The sequence below is a fragment of the Falco rusticolus genome, chromosome 14, assembly GCF_015220075.1.
Source record: "Falco rusticolus isolate bFalRus1 chromosome 14, bFalRus1.pri, whole genome shotgun sequence".
Taxonomy (NCBI): domain Eukaryota; kingdom Metazoa; phylum Chordata; class Aves; order Falconiformes; family Falconidae; genus Falco; species Falco rusticolus.
The window spans coordinates 23715622-23725093 of NC_051200.1; positions in this window are offsets into that span (position 1 = coordinate 23715622).

Below are 9472 nucleotides of genomic sequence, written 5' to 3' on the forward strand. Positions count from 1 at the left end.
ACCGCGACAAGAAACAGAAGTCTGGGAGTTCAGCACTTTCCCTTATCTCTGTTCTGACACAGCTGCCTAGAGCCCAGAAAAGGGATAAAACAGTTTTTCTAGAGCACATTCCTCACATTAATATGTTGCTAAATTTTATTCTGTTCCTTGAAAACTAGAAACAAAACATGTATTTGTAAACTGATGGCATGTTTTGACTAGCTGCAAAACTCAGTAAGTTCTTCTTTAAAACATGATCTTCCTTAAGTAGCAGCAACTTCTCCTAACAAGTGTAAGGAATCAGTCATTCCCTCCTCTACCAGATCTAGAAGGCTCCTCAGGAGCTGGTCAAACACCAAGCCATGATGGTAGGTGCGGAACCCGGCTTCCCCAAGCCATTTGCTGGTGTCTGATCTCTTTCTAGGAGTCTTTCTGTTTTGGAGGGGAATCCTTGGCTTCCTCCGCACATGGCTTTGTTTTGGGTACTTGCATCTGGTAGCTGATGACACTTTGCCAGCAGACGATGGAGTGGGCCACCTCACAGGTGTCTCACGGATGCATGAGCTAAATTAAAATCACTCCTTAGGAGAGGTCTACTTGGAAGCCACGCAAACAAACTGCAATTCATATTTCTAAGGCTCCACCAGCAGCCTCCTTCCCTTCTAAAACTCCTGCAGGCTTTCCCTCAATTAATTCTCTACTTTCTGCCTCTCTCAACTGTGCTCTGCAGTTTTGCCTAATTAGTTTTCACTAATCCTGTTTTGCCACGGACAACTGACTGCTACTGTAACACATAACTAGGGAATGCCAGGGAGGAGCTTACTCAGCAGTAATAAACCAAATTGTTTCTGTATGTCCATAATGTTTTAGCATCCAAATGCCAAATGCAACAGGTAGATGACCTCCTGAAGAGATTCTTTTCTATCACATAAAGCAAATATGAATCTCTCAGAAGCCCAGCTGGGCTCTGACACTCGCAGGATCGTGCCCTGCAGCGGGGAGTTCGTTGTGCTGGGCAGCCCAGTGCAATGAACCCAGCTGACATTTGCTGTCTTTCCATTCCACAGGGTGACATTTATTTTCCATTACCTTAGAACAAAGCATACAGGAATCTGCTGACTCTCCTTCATTCAGTTTGGTAATTTACATATCTTTAGCCTACAGAAAGCTGGGCAACCACCTTCATCTTGCAGTCTAAGGACAGACCCCAGAAAGATGCAGATGAACATACGTCAATCCTCAGGTGGGGTTCATCCAACTTTAAAATTGCCTATTTCCATCTCCCCTGAATGGCTCAACCAGCTGTATCTCCAGGCATAACGTCTGGAGCAAGCTTTCGATCATTATTTTGGGTAGAGCATTCAGGTCTATAGCTGGTTTCCTAGGAGGAGCGCACAGGCTGGTGTGTGCAAGATGTGTCTGGGTAGGCTTTAGCATTAGGCTTGATCTTCGTGTAATGGAATAGAAAAATCCACCTCCATGGTTACCTTTGTAGCAGCAAGCATTTCGTACACTTACAGTCTTACTGTCAAGCAGCGTGAAATCTCAGCTGCTGCCAGGCCCTGGAAGTCTGTAGTGCTTGTTAGAACACACGCTTTGCAATCACAGCCCAATTACACAGCAATGCTGCCGCGGCGTCTGGAAATGGCACTGGCTGAGCAGGCAGGCGAGCGCCTCAACAGCCATTGCTGCTTGAACTTTTAAAAGACTTCTCACCAGCAAGGGAAGCTCATAGCTCATTGCAGAGCTCTTAAGAAAAGGAATTATTCTTGACATGCTCTTCTGCAGAGTCACCCGTGGGTTGAAATGGCTGAGAACAAACGGCAGGTTCCCAGGCTGCGCTGAACATTTATAAACGACACTGGTTTCTGCATTAAGTGAAAGTAATCTAAAAGCAAGCACCAGAATAAATATGTATGGCTTCCAGGTGAGCTGATGGTCTTACTGTGTTTGCAAAGCAGTGAGTAACATGTGAGAAAAATGCCTGATTATCCACATTGTACTGTGGAATAGAAAGAAAATGGTCGAGTGAATGAACCTGGGGCTTCATTAATCCAGTCTAGATTTAAAACTTTCCATTTAAGTGACAGCTAGATAAGGTCTGAGAGCTTAGCCATCAAGAGGCAACAAATTGTCTCCATTTCAACTGTGGGAGAGAGAATCTGCATCAGCAATTGTTTCAGAGCTGTTAGAGGAATTAGTCTGGCAGGCAGAAAGTGGTTCTGTTTTACAGAATTCGCTTGACTCCTCAAGAGCTGGGCAATACTCATGGCATACATCACCAGCCCTGGTCTCTCTAACACATGCTTTGATAACTTCCTGGACAGTGTGTGAGCACACGTGCATGCCCTGTGCCATCAGCACCATCATCCCCTCCACTGACCGCAGGCTCTCAGGGTTACAGGAAGGCGTCCAGCTACAAACAGGCACCTAATGCATAATTGAGGGGAGTCTCATTTTCCCTGATTAACAACATACACTTCCCAAATATTTACAAAATCATAGATGTGGCATTGTCATGGCAACACGCTTTTAAAACAAATATGCTATTTTCCCAAGACTTACAATTTAGAGAGAAAAGGCAGGAAAGCTTGACATTACAGATGACCCAAAGAGCCAGTTCAAGGTGCCTGTAGACCATCAGCAGCCCCTGGGAGAGGTGGTCAGCGAGGCAGGACCTGGTGGGTACGCAGGGGTGGAAACCACAAAGCAGCACCGAAGCAGTGAGGTTGTGGAGAGTCAGTTAAATAAAGCAGCAGAAAGCAGCCCAAGAGAAAAGCATTACCAGGGAAGCCATACTGGACCGTGCTCACCTCACTGAAGAGCTGACAGAGATCATAGACCAACTGCAGCGGTTGCGTGGCTCAGGAGACAGGTATCTGATGGTTACTGAATTATTGCTCGCAAGACTGACTGAATATAGGCAAAATCTGAAAAGGTGTTTGGTTTGATCAGGTTTGATTTGGGCAAACTGGAATGAGAAGAATTTTAAATCCTGGTTCCATTTCACTGGACTATTCAAAATCTGCCAAATCACGGTGTGGTTTTTGTATCAGCAATACTGATGTTCCCCTGAGTAAAAATGAAATTGCTGTCTGTAACACAGCATGAAATGCCAACATTACCTGTTTAAATTCTTAGAAAATAAAGCAGCTCACAGCAATATAGTCCTGAAGCCTTGCGTAAGCTTTCAAGATGCCAGCTCACTCCTTATAGTCCCCTAGGTTACAGCATGTAGGCTTAACCATCACTTTAACTAGACTGGTGCCCCATGGCATTTCCACCCATTGCATTACCACGGCTGAGCTGCACATTTCAAGACTCCCTTCCCCACAACACTTCCACTTCTGTTGTGAGCCTTGTAGCACCTTGTGAGCCTTGAGTCTTCAGGCTTTCAACACGCCAACTTACCTTGACAGTGATTTATCAGAGTTCCTCAAAGAGGTAAAAGCTGTGGCCTTGTCTCACATACTGAATCAGTGGTGACAGCGGTTGGATGCTATGATGGATTACCAGCCTTTTGGGAATTTGCTGACTAATGAAACGCTGTAATCCGTTTTATCAAACCTTTGTACAGCTTCACCCAAGGGAAATCATGTAACTCGGCTATGGCACCAGCAGCAGATTCCCCAGAAGGTTCCTTATAAAGCAACAGTAAAACCTGGTATTTATTACACCTACAATTCGGAATTTCACAGCAAACCTGCCAGCCTGCAGGTCCCGCTCATTCCAGGGACAGAACAGCACCCATGAGCAAGCCATTCCTGAGCTGTGCCCTGGAGTCTTAACAAAGGCATAGAAGCCATGGCTATGATACCCACAGGTGGTTCATCACACACTCGGCTTCTCAGGCTGGCAATTAGCAACATCAAGGGACCCCAGCTAGTTCTTCCAGCCTGATTCATCATGAAACACCTCCAAGCTGACGAGCTCTAAAGGCTGCAGAGAGAAAACCCAAGAGCTACAAGCTATCCCAACACAAGGCTCACTGCCAAATCTTTCAGCAGAGCACAGGTGGGCAAGGAGGTGGCAGGAGGGGCGCAGGCTGATGAGGAAGGGGCAGCCCTTGTGCCCAGACAACAGCTTTGCCTTAAAATGTTCCCTGGCACTGCCCCAAAGGCTGTCTTGCTTTTGTGCCAATGGCTGCAGAAAGGGACAAACTCAAGGCCAAGCTGATGTAGGCTCTAGCCCTAGCCTGACCAGCTGACTGCCTCTTTGACCATCAGCAAGTCAGGGATTTGTTCCTCAAGTAATTTTCTGGTATTAAAACAGGCACGTGTGTTCCTCCTGCCTTACGGTTTGTTTAGATAGCCAGCATTTTTAAATAAGATACACGCTTACTCTCTAAGTTTCAGATGACAGGAGGGATTGGGTAAATCTCCAGAAAGGCAAAAAGGTAAGAGATGGGGGGGAGAACTTGTGTCAAGACTTTATAGATCTGTTTTTTTGAATAGTTTCAGTTATACCTTGCAAAAATCACAGGAAACATTCCAGTAGCATCAAAACATCTTTGTAAACTGAAGGGTAATTCCCATTTTCCATCACAAACACCTTTTGAAAGAGAGGTCATAGTTTTGACATAGATCTCCCTCGGGATTTTAGAAATCAGAGCTGGAATGTCTGTTTCCATTTTACTGAAGCAAACCCTTTCAGTCAGGAACTGACTGCATTGTCAGTTGGCTACTTCTGTGAAACAAAGAGATTACAACTTAAAAGCATGCCATGCCTTGAGAAATGGGAAAAGGTCACACTTGCTCAGCTTTACAGGGAGCTGCACACATGAGAGCACGGCAAGAACTTCATGCAGGACAGCAGAGTGCCCAGCAGCCAGGGGGAGGGCGGGGGACAGTGAGGACCCTCCACTCAGGGCCAGTGCAAAAATGAGTGTTTGCCCATCAGCATCTGTGCACAGGTTCACAGACATGATGTGGAACGTCTAGGCCAAGGCCCAGATTAAATGGAACAGCAGCTCTCTACCCAGGAAGGATGATTTCTTTTGCACTGAAAAAAAAGGAAGCAGAAAGGATGCTTTCTGGGGCCCCATGCTGTTTGTGACCTACTGACCTGTATGCTCACAGAGTATTGGTGAGAGAAGGTTGAAGAGTATTTCAGCCTGATGCACCACTAACGAGTTCCTCTAGACCAGCCAGAGCACGGCAGCACTTGCAGTTACATGCAACCCAGCTAACAAGCCAGTGTTTTAAAATCCACCCTGCTGTTACACTTCAGGGTTGAGTTGTTTTTTTCTTTGATGTTTAACAAATTGAGAGTTTTTACATAGGACTAGGTTAGGTTTTGCACAGCCCACCCACACCTCACTATAAGTTGCTCAGCCCACTGCGTCCCAGCCACGGCGATGGCCAAGTTCTGTACAGTGACCGATGGGCAAACACCAAGGCTGGAGTGGCTGAAGCTAGGAGGGGGCCACACTAGTGGCCTCTCCTGGCTGTTACTTGTGACTTAGGACCTTGCAGTATTTTGCACTGACAAGCAGAGAAGGAACCTCCTCACTGACAGCCTGAACCTCCCTCCTGCAGCAAGTGTTCTGGACACGGACTCCGGCACCCCAGAGGGTGGGGGTGGGGGTGGTGGTGCAGGGACACACTGTGCTCTCTTGGCATCCTGAGCTTCGGCCTCTGTTTCTCACAAAGCAAGTCAGCCTGACCGAAAGCAGATGACTGTTCTTTGCTTACCTCTAAAGCGAAAGCTTTTATTTGAAGAAAATAACCTCTAAATATGAAAAATAAGGATCTGACAGGAAGGTCTTCAGGCAGGGTTTTCTGTAAGCTCCTTACAGTGAGATCCCAATACTTCCCACTACATCAACATCCTTCAGCACACAAAGACATCATTTCTTTGTTATTCATGATGACATTGAATAAGAGAACTTTTCTCTCCTGTGCCTGTCAGACATGCTGCCAGCAGCACCACACCTATTTAACTGTCCCTTATGCAACAGGATTTTTGCCCGAACCGTCTCATGATGGACTGAATTACCCCCTTAGTCTTCCTCTAGGACTCATCTGGGGTAGGTGACTGTTCCACCTCTCCAGTCCTTTCCGGGGTTAAAGAACGCAAAATGAAACCTGTCTCTCAAGAACACCAAAGGCTATGAGGTTTACAAAGAACACCTGCTGAGTATTAGATTTACTTTCCCGAAAACAGAAGCAAAATGATGAACTGATTTCAAAGACAGCCTGTCTTTGAATTTTAACACCATAAACACTAATTTCCAGTAATAGCTGTTTCATCAGTCACATGCCCAGTCCTGCTGTCCTCACATTGCCAGAATAGTCTGTGACTAAATTCACCGATTGTTTCTGAGGCTAATGCTTTGGCAAGTTTGGTACTTTGTGTATACGTATTGCCTTATTCCTATATTCCATAAGCTGGAAGCCAGCTTTTACTTCTACTCAGACCCATCCCCTAACTGTGATCTGGCAGATTTCGGCAGCTATTGTGCTTAAATTCCTTTCCCACGGCCGTATATATGCACATAGCTCCAGGCTTATAATCACTCCTGTAAGTCACTGTGCCAAAAAAATTATAAAGCACTGTAAACAGTCCATATGGTAATTATATATTACAAAGCAAGCTGCACGTTAAGCCACGCATTTAATTCAGGACCAAAGACTGTATTACACTTGAAAAACATTCAAATCCTTTTACTGACAATTACCAGTATTGGGGGGGGGGGGGGGGGGAGGGGGGGGGTTATGGTGTGCCTTAGGTTAATTTGACATTAACTTTTGTGTTTTGAGAAGAAAATCAAGACAGCATTTTATAGTTCCATGGGCACATCCAAAAGGTACCCTGCTTTTGACTTGCACCTCTCTGACACCCACAGCATGAGTGTGAGCATAAAGGAATGTCAGCTGAACACTCGCCCTGCACTGACGTGGAGTAAGGGCGCAATTGTCTGCCTGCTGAAGTAATGCAGAGCTGATTGTGCCCATTACTGAGCAAGATGACAGCACTAATAAAGGGATTTTCATCTCAGCCCCGCTGCAAACATCCAGCTGCTGCCACATAAAGGAGTAACTTGGCTTTGCAGTCACCCAAGACAGCTTGGAAGAGCAGGGGTAACTTTAAGTAGGTGAGTGATCATCTAGGTAAACTTCTGAAAAGTTTATCACATCTAATTGGGGCCTAGGAGGGATGATACTAGAACTGCAGACAGACAGCCCTACCTGAAGTGAATGCAACAGGAAATACTTGCTGCTTCTTACCTTTATCCCATACAAAACCTGGGAGACTAGTTTTTCTATGAAGATAAACATCCAGCAGTGTGTATCACAGTGGGGTGGGCTTTTGGGGGAGGTTTTCTTGTTTCCTATAGCAAGTTACCTAAAAGCACATAATAGATGTATTTTTCTCCTTCTGTCCCTACATAAGCTGAGCCACCCTAATAGATTACCCAAGCAATACTAATCTTTTTCAGTGTGTATTATTGCAAACAATTTATCCTGAACCACCAGAGGATGGAGTTTTACCTCAGCTAGTTTATGTTGCACTAGCAAAAGAAGTGGGAACACTCGCATGATCTGCTGCCTCTGCTCAGCATGGGAGCTTTGCCGTCCCAGCACCTCCCTGGGGAGCAGCAGTGCCAAGACCCCCCTGTCACCTTGCTGCCTTCTGAGCAGGTGATTCCCTGGCAGCCATACGTGCATCAGTGATAAGCACAAACAAGACACCGTGGGATGCTCACAGAAGGCTTCGCTGCCAAACCAAACATTTGTTCACAGGCTCCAGCTCAGAGTCACCAGAACTGTGAAGCATCTCTCCTCCTCCTCATACCCCCACTGGCTGGGAGAGCCAGATTCTGATTAGAAGCAGTTGTGAAGTTGCTGATAAACTGTTCTCTGTCACAGTTTGTTGCCACAGGAAGTTTTAGCAAAATCTGATTTATCCAAAGCCTTCCCCTTCAGTTTTCTCAGTCCAGGATGGAGCCGCTTAGCAGAGGACACAGCCCTCAACACAACAGCCACTCAGCTGAGGCCCCTGGAGCGCCCTAGCTACCAACATTGCAGAGACCCAGCCACTGATGCTACACTTGGCCCAAAACAAATTACACTGGAGGAACTTTGGCAGCCTGCTGTTTATGGAATACATGCAAATTTGGAGACCCAGCTCCAGTCCCTGTGCTGCCCTGCCTCAGAGCCAGCGCTGAACCCAAGACCACCATCGCCCAGCTTAGTGCCCTAGCTACTGGCTGGAGAACTGGACAAAGGGTGACTTCCTTCTTTCTGCTTTCTTGGGAGAAAATAAATACATTTACAATAACTCTGTTGTCTCAGCGTGGGCCGAGTACATTCTTTAATCTATGTTTTCACAAGCCAAGGGACACGCACCCCCCTAAAGGTTTCCTGCTAGGTTCTTTCTTCTGATGACATAACTTCTATAATCCACCCAGGACAGGTGAGCTTATAAGTCTCTGGTTTGCAACAGCAGCTGAACCAGGGCTGACAACGAGCAAAGAGTACCCACATTCAGAGCATTCAACAGCCCTCCAGTTCCTCACCAGGCTTAATGAAGTGTAATGAAAGGAAATTAATGAGCTTTGTCCCTATTGCCAAAGGAAAGGACAGCTGTAAATATGCAGGGACCCAATATGAACTGAGCATGATTAAGTACATTATAACTATTGTTCTGAATAAAATGGTGCTGTTATACCCAAATACCCTACAGCAGAGTCCCTTGTCATTACAGCTACTTAACTGGCTCTGCTTTAATTGCCTCTGAAAGCCACTCAGAAAGGATTTCTCTTACACCCCTTCAATTTAAAACCAGGAACAGAAATATGTAAGCACTAACCTGCATCCATTTAGATAATGGGGGTTCTGTGGGTGAGCCAGTAAGGCAGATACTTTATAGGGAACCGCTTGGTACTTGGAATGCGGGGTGATGTGAGCACATGGGCACAGCTGCCACTGGAGGATGGCTAGCACAGCCTGCAGGGTGGGCTATAGAGCTCTGCAGTTCGGCAGAGGATGCACCACCCACCCCCCCGAATGTGACTCAAGGCCGCAGGCACCAGAAGCCAGACCCCAACCCAAAGGCACCCCCGGGCCAGAGGGGAGGCACTGTGTCCCACCCTCTCCTGGCTGCAAGCTGGCTCCCTCCAGCACCCAGCTCCTCTCCCCCTGTGGACTGTCATTAGCCACAGACAGCTGGCTCAGTAGACATTTATTTATCAGCACAGGCTTCTCCATCTCTAACACCCATGACTCTGTGCTATCTAAAAGGCAAGGGTCCCCTTAGTACAATCCCTCATTACAGCAAGCCACATTCTCAAGCCACACTACCTCACACTCCACAGACTGCAGCTAATTTGCTCCATACTGCTGAATTCCACCTGAACTTCAGCTTTCTCCTTCACTGTTGCCACATTTGCCCAGACAAAACTGCCATTGCACCACGATGGGGGAAGCAGTCCCTGCCTTTTTCTGTCCCAATGGTAAACTCCAGCTCACACAGGACTGCATCCTTGGCT